General features: G+C 40.9%; 1 long non-coding RNA gene across 2 annotated transcripts in view; it reads right to left on the bottom strand.

The window, feature by feature from the left end:
- The window catches only part of LOC123001794 (uncharacterized), a 32,152-nt gene extending 21,252 nt beyond the window's left edge, over positions 1–10,900 (bottom strand). Inside the window, exons 1-2 of one of the 2 annotated variants that reach the window (XR_006411069.3) lie at positions 10,751–10,900; positions 9,795–9,890 (exon numbers count right to left, since the gene is read on the bottom strand). This is a non-coding gene — a long non-coding RNA (uncharacterized LOC123001794). The remainder of the gene's footprint in view (positions 1–9,794; positions 9,891–10,750) is intronic. The other variant, XR_008961235.1, reaches the window with a different exon arrangement.
- Between the last annotated feature and the right edge of the window lie 239 nt (positions 10,901–11,139).

The following is an 11,139-nucleotide window of genomic DNA, read 5'->3' on the forward strand; positions in this document are numbered from 1 at the left end:
AAAAAGAGAGATCATTTATAATAAAATAAATAATATGAAATACCTAGGAATAAATCTAACAAAAGATGTGCCAGACTTCTATGGAGGAAAACTATAAAATTTTATTAAGAGATATTAAAGAATACTAAAATAAATAAAAGGCTATACTATGCTCATAGACTGTAAGACCCTCATTAGCAAAAATACCATCTCCTCAAATTGACCTATGAATTCAATGCAATCCCCCTTTGGCAGATTAATTATTAAGTCTTTAAAAAGAAAGAAATTCTGACACATACTGCAACGTGGATGAACCTTGAAGACTTTATGCTAACTTAAGTCAGTCAGTCACAAAAGGCCGAATATGATTCCACTTACGTGGTCAAATTCATAGAGAAGGAAAGTAGAATGGTGGTTGCCAGGAGCTGAGGGGAGAAGGAAAGGGAGAACTGGTGTTTAATGGGGACAGAGTTTCAGCTGAGAAGGCCAAGAAGTTCTGGAGATGAGTAACGGTGAAGGTCGCACAACTGTGTGAATGTATTCAATGCAACATACACTTAGAAATGGTTAAAATAGTAAACGCCATGTATATTTTACCACAAGAAAAAATGCTTAATACAAAATTCCAGATAATATTCATCTTTGGGGTAAAAATAGGAGATACAGTTGGAGACGTACACCCATGAGTCTTCTGGGACATGATAATGTTCTTTCTTGGCCTGGAAACAGATTCCCAAGTGTTCATTTTATTGTTGTTTTTAAAAGTAAACATATATTCCCATGCTTGATTTTGTATGCACGCCACATTTCTCTTAAAATTTTAAGTACATATAAACCCACGCTAAAACAATAACGAAAAGCAAGGAGATATATAAGCACAAATTCAGGATAATGGTTACCTCTGAGGGGAGAGGGAAGGAAGGGGACCTAGAAGGGGACCCCAGAGAACTTCAGAGGTCATGCTGATTTTTTTTTTTCTAAAACTGAGTGGTGGGATAGACACTGGAGTCCTTACATCGTGATTCTTTACTCCTTATATGTATTTTGCAAATATTCGTTTTTATTTAATCAATATTTAATAAACGTAATTTTTAAAGAAAACCTTAATATATGTGTATATTTTTAAAGTTCAGCTTTATGGGGCGCCTGGGTGGCTCAGTGGGTTAAGCGTCTGCCTTCGGCTGGGGTCATGACCCCAGGGTCTGAGGATGACCCCAGGGTCTGAGGATCAAGTCCCCCGTCAGGCTCCCTCTGCTTCTCCCCCTGCTTGTGCTCTCTCATTCTCTCTCTCTGTCAAATAAATGAATAAAATCTTAAAAATAAAATAAAGTTTGGCTTTATTTATGAATCTGGCAGGTGTCAAACACCGAGGCCAGCTACTTGTCTAGGCTACTTCTTCCCGAATACCTTTGTGATGCCATTGGATGACCGCCATGGTCTGAACAAGCAGTTGTGATGTGATGAACGGACAACGTCAGAGCCGAACAAACGATCACTCTCCTTTCTGCAGCTGGTTAAAAGGAGAACGTGCCCTCCTTTGGGCTGTATTAAAGTTCGCCCGCAGCTCCTCCAGTTCCTTACAGGGTAGAAATCGGGCCACCATGTCCCTTGGCTGCATGCCACCCGTGAGCGTCCTCCTCTCTTTTTCCCAACATCAACAAAGAAACAATACGGAAAACACCAGCGCATAACAGATCCTGTCACATATGACAAAGGAAACGTTTTTCTAGGATAAAGTACCAAGGATCTCTATTCTATCAGAGTCGAATATAAGAATAGAGTAGAATAATATATAGTAGAGTAGGGCTTATCATGGGGGGCCGGAGGGCCCTTGGGCTGAGCCCTCGCAGTCACAAAAGACCTCACACTTAAGATCTTTGACCTCATCTCCAAATGAGATTACAATATAGTCACAAAGCCGCACAGAAAAGATGAAAACATTTGTTATGCACTTTTCAGCGTATGTCTCCATACCAGGCCGCCCTTCCTGTAGGTGTCCTGAGAATTAATAGTGGTTACGAGTCCTATTTCTATCTTGGGACCAGAAGTTATAGGGCAAAGTGGTTTTTGTTTGGAATTCTAATTTATTAAACGTAAGTATTGAAAAGTCGAGCCCAAACTTTATAACACTGCTTTAGCATTTCTCCATTTTGTAATAAATCGGGAGACTTTAAAACTTAGGGATGCCAGACTTCGCAAGGAAAAATACAGAACAGCCAGTTAAAATTTAAGTTCAGATAATAACAAGTAATTTTTTTAGTATGAGTATGTGGCATGCAAAATGAGGGACATACACTTAAAAAAAAAGTGTTTATTGTTTATCTGAAATTAGAATTTAATTGGGTGCCCTGTATTTTATCTGGCAGCCCTAGTAATGACGTACTCAGTCTTTCCATCTCTGTGTACCCTGGCGTGGGCGGAAAAAGCCAGTAACATTCACTGAGTGTCTGCTATGGATCAGCCAAGTACATTACAAGTGAGGTCTCCTTTAAACCTTGCCACAGTCCTAGGCACAACCCTATATTGTCGCTCCACAGTCCTGTGACACAGTCCTATCATATTACTCCATTTTACAAGTGAACACAAGGCTTGAGTAATTTACTCGAGGTAAGACAGCAGACCTGGGATGCATGAAGAATCAAATTCAAGTCTGCTTCCCCAATCTGTACTTTCTCCCTCTCGGTGCACTTTCTACCAGAAGGCTTTCACGTGGCTTTTTAAAAGATTTTAATCAAAAAGAGATAGAGTTCTCTTGCCATTCGCAACAACATGGATGGAGCTAGAGAGTATAAGGCTAAGCAAAATTAGTCAGACAGAGAAGGACAAGTACCATATGATTTCACTCATATGTGGCATTTAAGAAACAAAACAAACAAGTAAAGGAAAAAAATGAGAGTCAAAGCAAGAAACAGACTTCTAATCACAGACAACAATCTGATGGTTACCAGAGGGGAGGTGGGGGGGGGGGACGGGTTAAATGGGTGACAGAAATTAAGGAATGCTCTTGGGATGAGCACGGGGTGATGTATAGAAGTGTTGATTTGCTATATTGTACACCTGAAACTAATATAACACTGTACGTTAACTAACATTCCAATTAATTCCATAAAATAAAAACGTAGAAAAAGAGAGAGAGTTCTGGAAATACTCCAAAGGCTTTTTGATCAAAACTTAATATTTTGTGTGAAATATTTTATTATATCTAATTAAATGTGTTTGCATGGCGTGGAATGTAATTATAAATGAAACCTGCATAGCCTGATATGTTTCGAGGAATTTTAATGAAGAGTTTTGCCTTAGGAAGGTCAGATAATCTCTCTGAAGCTCGCTTTCCTCATCTCTGAAAAGAAGGTGTTTTGTGCCGACTAAAGTGCTTTCCATCCTCTACCTTTGGGATTTCCACACCTCATTGCCGGGGGGGGGGGGGGGGGGGGGGGGGGGGGGGGGGGGGGGGGGTTAAATCTTATACGGCTCTCTGCTGCCACCTGCTGGAAAAATTACAGCACCCATTTCTGCTTGAAATGCGCTCTGTTCAGAAACCAGCCAGTACCCTTGATCCTGAGGCTTGTTTACTTAGTAATTTCAGTCAATTAATGAGAATTATAGTTTTCTGAGTTTTCCCAGTTTCAGTGTTTTCAATTTGTAAAACATTCCAAATGAGTCAAGCCTGAACTCTAACCATCTGGAAATTAATTTTTTTAGCAGGTTTTCCCACAGGGACGTATTTTTTATACTTGTCCAGTGTTTTGCAATGACTGTCCTGCCAAATCTACTCACGTGGAATTTGCTTTAATACTTGCCGTTAGTAAAAACAAAACAAAAAGTTGCCGTTAAAATTGCATTCATGAGGTCTCATCAAAAGCATTTAATAGAACAAAAAAAATATTTTTCTTAAATATCTTTTAAAGATTTCGGAAACATGTAATTTTCTGCTTCAGGAAGACAAAGATACAGTTCTCCCCTACTTTCCCACAAGCACATACAACTCGGAATACATGTACATATTTTTTTAAAATCTGACTGTTTAATATCTGGAGTCTAATTGGGGTTTTTTTTAAGACTTTATTTATTTATTTGACAGAGAGAGCACAAGTAAGGGGAGCATGCGAGGGAGAAGCAGGCTCCCCACTGAGCAGGAAGCCCGATGCGGGGCTTGATCCCAGGACCCTGAGATCATGACCCAAGCCAAATGCAGACGCCTAACCAACTGAGCCACCCAGGCGTCCCTGGAGCCTAGTTTTTTAAACTGGAAAAAAAATCCCTAAATTAAAGGCTGAGTTGTATGTTCACTATACCGGAATTAAAATAAAAAACTTAAAAAACTAAAGGCTCAGTGCTGGCCTTAAAATTTTTTTTACACATAGACTATTTTTTAGAGCAGTTTTGGGTTCCCAGCAAAACTGAGAGGAAGGTACAGAAATTTCCCATATGTCCGTGCCCCGCCCCCACACACGCACAGCCTCCTCCCCCCCCCACATCAGCGTCCCCCACCAGAGTGGTACACTTGTTAAAACTGATGAACTTAATAGTACATCATCGTCACCCAAAGCCCACAGTTGGCAGGACGGTTCACTCTTGGTGTTGTACCTTCCATGGGTTTTGACAGATGTATCGTGACATGCACCCACCATTACAGTATCATACCAAGTATTTTCAGTGCCCTAAACATCCTCTGTGCTCTACCTCTTCAATCCTCCCTCCTCCCCAGCCCTTGGCAATCCCTGGTCCTTTCACTGTCTCCATAGTTTTGCCTTTTCCACAGGTTACGTCATGGGAATCCTCCAATACGCTGCCTTTTCAGACTGCCTTCTTTAACTTGGTAACACGCATTTAAGTTTCCGCCGTGTCTTTTCATGGCTTGATAGCTCATTTCTCGTTAGCCCTGAATGATATTGCATTGACTGGATGTACCGCAGTTCATTCATCTGCTCACCTACTGAAAGACATCTCGGTTGCCTGCAAGTCTGGGCAGCTATGAATCAAGCTGCTATAAGCCTCCGTGTGCAGGTCCGTGTGTGACATAAGCGCTCAACTCCTTCGGGTAAATACCAAGGAGCATGATTCGTGGCTCATCTGGTAAGAATATGTTCAGCGTTGTGAGACATCACCAAACTGCTTTCCAGAATGGCTGTACCATTTTGCATTCCCACTAGCCATAAATCACAGTTCCTGTTGCTCCACACACACACTCTTCAGCATCTGGTGGTGTCAGAGTTTGGGATTCGGGCCATTCTACTAGGTGTGTCCTGGGATGGTCGGTCAAGTCTGCAATTCCTTGATGACAACGTGATGATGTGAAGCATCTTTTCATGTGCTTACTCGCTCTTTGTGTATCTTCTTCCATGAGGTATCTGTGCGGGTCTTTTCCTCATTGTTTAATTGGGTTGTTAATTTTCTTAGAGTTGCGATTTAGAAGTTCTTTGTATATTTGGGATAAAAGTCCTTGATAAGCTATGTCTTTTGCAAGTATTTGCTCCCCAGTCTGTGGTTCATTGGCCTTAATTTTTAAAACAAAACCACGTTTCAGAATTCCCATCATAACGCTAAAAGGGCAGTCCGAATAATTCAATCATAAAATATAAAATACAGGACTAAATATATTGCCAGTTGGGGTTGAGTCAGCTTCAGAGGTGGGAGCCAACAGCCAGGCCCTTCATATCTGAATCCACATTATCTCAGGGTTTGGTTGTGTAACTGCCAGGAGCCCGACGTAATCCGAAGGGCAATAAAATCAGAATCCTACTCCTCTCTAAAAATGAACCTTGGGGAGGGCTTCTTTTGAAAGAAGATCAGGAAAAGATTTGGGGACAAAGAGGTGAGGCCCACTAATGGCTGTGCTATGTGTTCCTTCTGCCTCGTGACTTCCCAGCAGAACTATCCACAGGCTTAGATATTTGAATACATTTCTTTATTACCATCTTTCAGTTTAGAATGATACTCATTAAAACATCCAAAACCACTTTCCAACCCTTCCATTTATGGTACCGTACTACACAACAGTGCATCTTGTTAATATTTTTTCTGATAAAACAAATAACCCTGGTTCCACACGCAGCGCTTGGAGAACCCAGAAATGCACAAAAGAAACAAGAACTTAGCTAAATCTTTCACATCGCCATGCAAAAATAACTACTGCCAACATATTAATGATGTCATTCCTTCCACTATTTTATACACTTAGAGACACATTTTTCCTTCAAAAATAGTATTACGCGGTACATATGACTTTATAGTTGATTTGTTAACGTATACTTTTCTAGGCAAAATTTGACATGACTCCAATGTGATTCCTCAAACTGGCTTCAGGCCAGGATGCTGACGTTGAAAACCTTGGGAAAGACGTCTAATTCCTTGGACCTTGGTGTCCTTGTCTGAAAAGTGAAGAATTTCTTGCCGTTCTCCTGCCAAAGCCTATTTTGGGATGATATTTTATCACTATGTCACATCCTGAGGACTCTATGTAACAGTCCCTACTCCACACACCCTCAGTTTATACAGAGTTTTATTTTTTGTTAGTATATATTTTCTTTTTTTTTTTTTAAGATTTTATTTATTTATTCGACAGAGATAGAGACAGCCAGAGAGAGAGGGAACACAAGCAGGGGGAGTGGGAGAGGAAGAAGCAGGCTCATAGCGGAGGAGCCTGATGTGGGGCTCAATCCCATAACGCCAGGATCACGCCCTGACCCGAAGGCAGACGCCCAACGACTGTGCCACCCAGGCGCCCCTGTTAGTATATATTTTCAACTGCCCTATGCAAATCATTTGAATCTGCCTTATTATTTTTTGTTAGCAATTTCTGTGATTCAGCTGACTAGTCTTTAAAATTAAAAAGTAAAAATAAAATATCCATCTTTTTAGTTAAAAAAGGTGACGAAAGAGAAACTAAAGAATCCATCATTGGGCTTTACTCTTGACGTGTAAAGAAATACATGCACGACAGTAGAGGATGAAAATCACTATATTTCAATTCAATTCAGACAATTATGATTTAGCAAGGAAAAAAAGGTAAGAAACTTAGGGACCAAAATAAAGCAACATCAACAGAACACAACAAATATCTCAGAAGGATGGAATAGGATTTGGAAACTCTAAGGAAATCCAACTAGAAAGGAAATGACTTTGTCTAAAGAAAGGAAGTTAGAGATGGCTTTAATTACATTCAATTATATAAAAGACATAAGCCAATTGTGTGTCTTCTCTATCAAGAACCAACAGGAAATTGGTTTAGGCTGTTGTTAGATTAATTTATACATAACAAACTATTGATAAAGGGATAGAAAAGAAGGCAAAATGTACCAAAAATGGAAAATGTGCTAACCTTTTGTACAGGGACTGCTGTTACACCCTGATATCTGCTCTTTCCTTCTTCTTTTTTTTTTTTTTCCTTTAAGAGAGTTTTGGGGGGTAGAGGCAGAGGGAGGAGAGAAAATTTCCAATAGATGCCATGCCCAGGGCCCTGAGATCATGACCTGAGTGGAAACCAAGAGTCCAACACATAACGGACTGACCCCTGCTCTTCCCTTCTTATATAGTAATAGAATCCCCTAGTTTTCAGTTGGGCACAGGGCCCTGTGAAATATTTTCCAGTTAAGAGTGACTATGTAATTAAGTTCTGGCCAAATCTATGTCAAGGCGAGTCTTTAAAGGTCAAAGAGAGTGTGCCTGGGAGGCTCAATCAGTTAAGCGGCTGACTGTTGGTTTCCGTTCAGGTCATAAGCCCCATGCCAGGCTCTGTGCTCAGTGGGGAGTCTGCTTCTCTCCCTCTCCCTCCACTCCTCCCCATACTTGTATGTGCTCTCTCTGTCTCAAATAAATAAACTTAAAAAAATAACAAAAAAATAAAGGGTCAGAAAGAAGTCTCTTCTTCCCCTTTCTTCCTTCCTGCGGGCTGAAACGTGAATATGATACTTGGAGTTCAAACCGCCATCTTGGGCCATGAGGTGGCAGCCACAGGGTGAGGATGGAAAGCAGGAAGATAGAAAAAGCCTGGATTCCAGATGATTGCTAGGCTGCCACACCAGCCCTGATTGCTTACCTCTAGACCTTGTTCATGTGAGAAAAACAAATTTTATCTTGCTTACGCTACAGTAATTGGGAGTTCTCTATCACTTGCAGCCTAACCTAATTTTAAGTGATATTACTCTTACAACCAGAAATTAACTTTAAAAACTTTATCCTCAGATGAATATACAAACTGCTCCTTGCAGCATTAGGTAGCAAAATATTGAAAATCTAATGATGTAGAACCAATTAAACAAATTTGTATGATATATCTTTATAGTGACATACTGTGTAACTAGTAAAAAGAATGATATAGATTTATATTTTTACCAGGAAAGATCCCATCAGGAAGGAAATGTACCAAAGCGTCATCAGTAGTTATCACCAGGTAGAAAGATTAGGTTGATTTTGGCGGTGGGGGGTGGGGTGGGGGAAGAGGTGGAACTTGACATTTTTACATTTTGCAGTGAACATTGATTTCTTGTAGGAATTCTGAATTAATATTTTTAAGAAGAAAACCAGCATATTGTTTTAACCTATAAAGATCTGTGGAATTTCCTTCCCTAAAGTCTTAACGGAATGTTACAGGTAACCAGCTGTTTTTGAATAATTTAGGCCGGCTTTCCCCCTACTCTGAAATTTAGGGATGAAGATATAATTTTATCACACAGTATCAGTCAAAGGTAAAGGGAATGATATTCAAGACTTTCATGACATACTAGTGAGATGCTCATTTTCTTAAATAAAAATAATTGCAACAGATCTCCCTGCCCACACGTGGCACATCTGGGAGTCTCCTTGGGAAAGAACAGAATGCATGTTAGTCCAGGTCAGGTGCTTGTGACCTTTAGCCACTAGAAGGCAGAAACCAGACCTACCCTGCAGTTATCACTGGTCTTGGCAGAAAGTAGGCTTGGATCAAATATAACAAATGAATGAACAAGTAGAGGGAAAGAGATAATACAGAACACTGAAGGAATGGCAGAGATAGGAGTGTGGCTGGCAAGACAAAGTCACTGTACATTCTTGAGATGGGAAATGACAACATGGACCCAAAGTACTTCTCCCTCAACTGGACTGCCAATCCAGGGGACACCAGTAGTACTCACCTAACACACACCTCGTGGAACTCAGCGGCACTCAGCCCTACTGACCATGCCTCATTCTTGAAGGACTCCATTTCCAGTCTCCATGACTCCATTCTCCCCTGGCTTTACTCTATCAGAGGTGCCTTTTCGAATTCCTCTAATAACTTGTCCTACTTTTCCCAATCTTCGAATGTCCATAAATGTATATCTCCAGCCCAGAGTTTTTCTTCCAACCTCCAGATTTATAAATTCAACTACTTTCTTGATAGCTCTACTTGGATGTTTCCTAGACACATCAAATTTATCCTAGACACATCAAATTTACTATCTTCAAAATTAAACTCTTCACTTTCTGCTAGAAACACTCTTCCCCCCCTTGCATATCTCAGTAAATGCGATTAACATCCGCCCACTCATTAAAATCAGAAGGCTGGGAATCATTCATATCTTCTTCCTTTCTCTCCCACCAATGTCTAATCTAGCAGCAAATTCTGTTACTTCTATGCCCAAAATATATCTCAAACCTATCTCTCCAGGGCCACTACTCTAGTCAAGCATCAACACCCTAACAGATCTCCCCTCTTCTATTTCTACCAGCCTCATTTATTTTCCACATAAAAGCCAGAGAAATCTTTCAATGATATAAATCAGTTTCTATCACTCTCTGCTTAAAACTCCTCCGTGACTTTTCATGACACTTTGAATAAAATGTAAACTGCTCACCACTCAGAATCTTTGTATCCGTTAGGTACTCCTGGCCCACTGCGTAGGGGCTGAGATCTTCATGAACCATAGATTCTCGTGAACTATAAAAAATGTCTGAGATGGGGAAAAAAAAGAATAGCTCCAAAAAACGACAAAGTCAAAATTAATCAGTGTTTGTGACTACATAATATAACAATAGGTCAACTAATCCTAAATGTAAAGTTAATCATTATGTAGTCATTTATGTTTTTTATTTTAATGAAGGATGTGGGCTATAATGTGGAGTGGGTCCCCCAAAACAAAAGTATATGGCACCTACAAGGGTTCTAAAATGAGCCTCTTTTAAGGCCTTTATATAAGGTCCTGCATACCCCATCTGTGCCTAACTCTCCATGGTCTCCATGATGCTACTCTCCTACTTATTCACTAAACTCAGCCAAGCAAGCCTTACAAATTCCTACAATGTACCAAAATCTTTCCTGCTGTTCCCTTTGCCCCAAGCCTTTTCCCTGACTGGTTCCTTCTCCTTCACTAGTTCTCAAATTAAGTGTAGCCTCCTTAAAGGGACCTTCCCGATCAGTCCATTTAAAGTAGGCACCCCTCCCCCCATACCATCTTATTTTCTGTTGCCTTATGTCCTCCATAACACTGTTTATGCTATCTTTCCCATTAGACTAATAAGCTCCATTAAGGCAGGAAAATATATGTGTCTTGTTGTCTGTTGTATCCTTAGGGCCTACTCCAGTAGCTGGCCCAGAGCAGGCTTTAATAAATAGCTACTGAATGAATAAATAAATGATTGAGAACTTCATCTTCAAGGGAAAAGGGCCAAGCTAGTTAAGCTCTATCTTGGACTCCATCTTGGAAGGCTGGAGGCACAAATCCTCGTCTGATTCTAGGCACCCAGATAGGTTTAAAAAGGAATGTTCCGAGGTTTCCTCCATCAAGTTTTGATGAAAGCTCTTGTAACTTACCCTACTGTGGTGGGGGCAGGGGGAACAAAAAATGGGCTGAAAACTCGGTTGAAGAAAAAGGAAGTGGTTTGCAGCAGATGCCAGGCGCGTCAGGTTGGGGTTTTTCCTTTGCACCTCCCCTCCCCCAGACTCTAACGGCTCCACCCCTTCCTGTCTTCAGCTTGGAGCAAAGGGTCGAGGCTTTAGCCTCGGTTTGGGCTCCGAGGACCTCATCGTCGTTAATTATTCATGGAGTAGGAGGGCACTATTGGTGGGGAGGCTTTTACTATTCATGAGGAGGCGGGGTCTCCTTCCGGAGGGGGCTCCTGAGAGGGTTCTAAAATATTCATGAGGGAGGAGGGCACTATGGGAGCCGGGGGGGGGCGGTGTCTTGCTATTCATGAGGGGGC

Source organism: Ursus arctos, unplaced genomic scaffold (genome assembly GCF_023065955.2).
Source record: "Ursus arctos isolate Adak ecotype North America unplaced genomic scaffold, UrsArc2.0 scaffold_24, whole genome shotgun sequence".
Lineage (NCBI taxonomy): Eukaryota > Metazoa > Chordata > Mammalia > Carnivora > Ursidae > Ursus > Ursus arctos.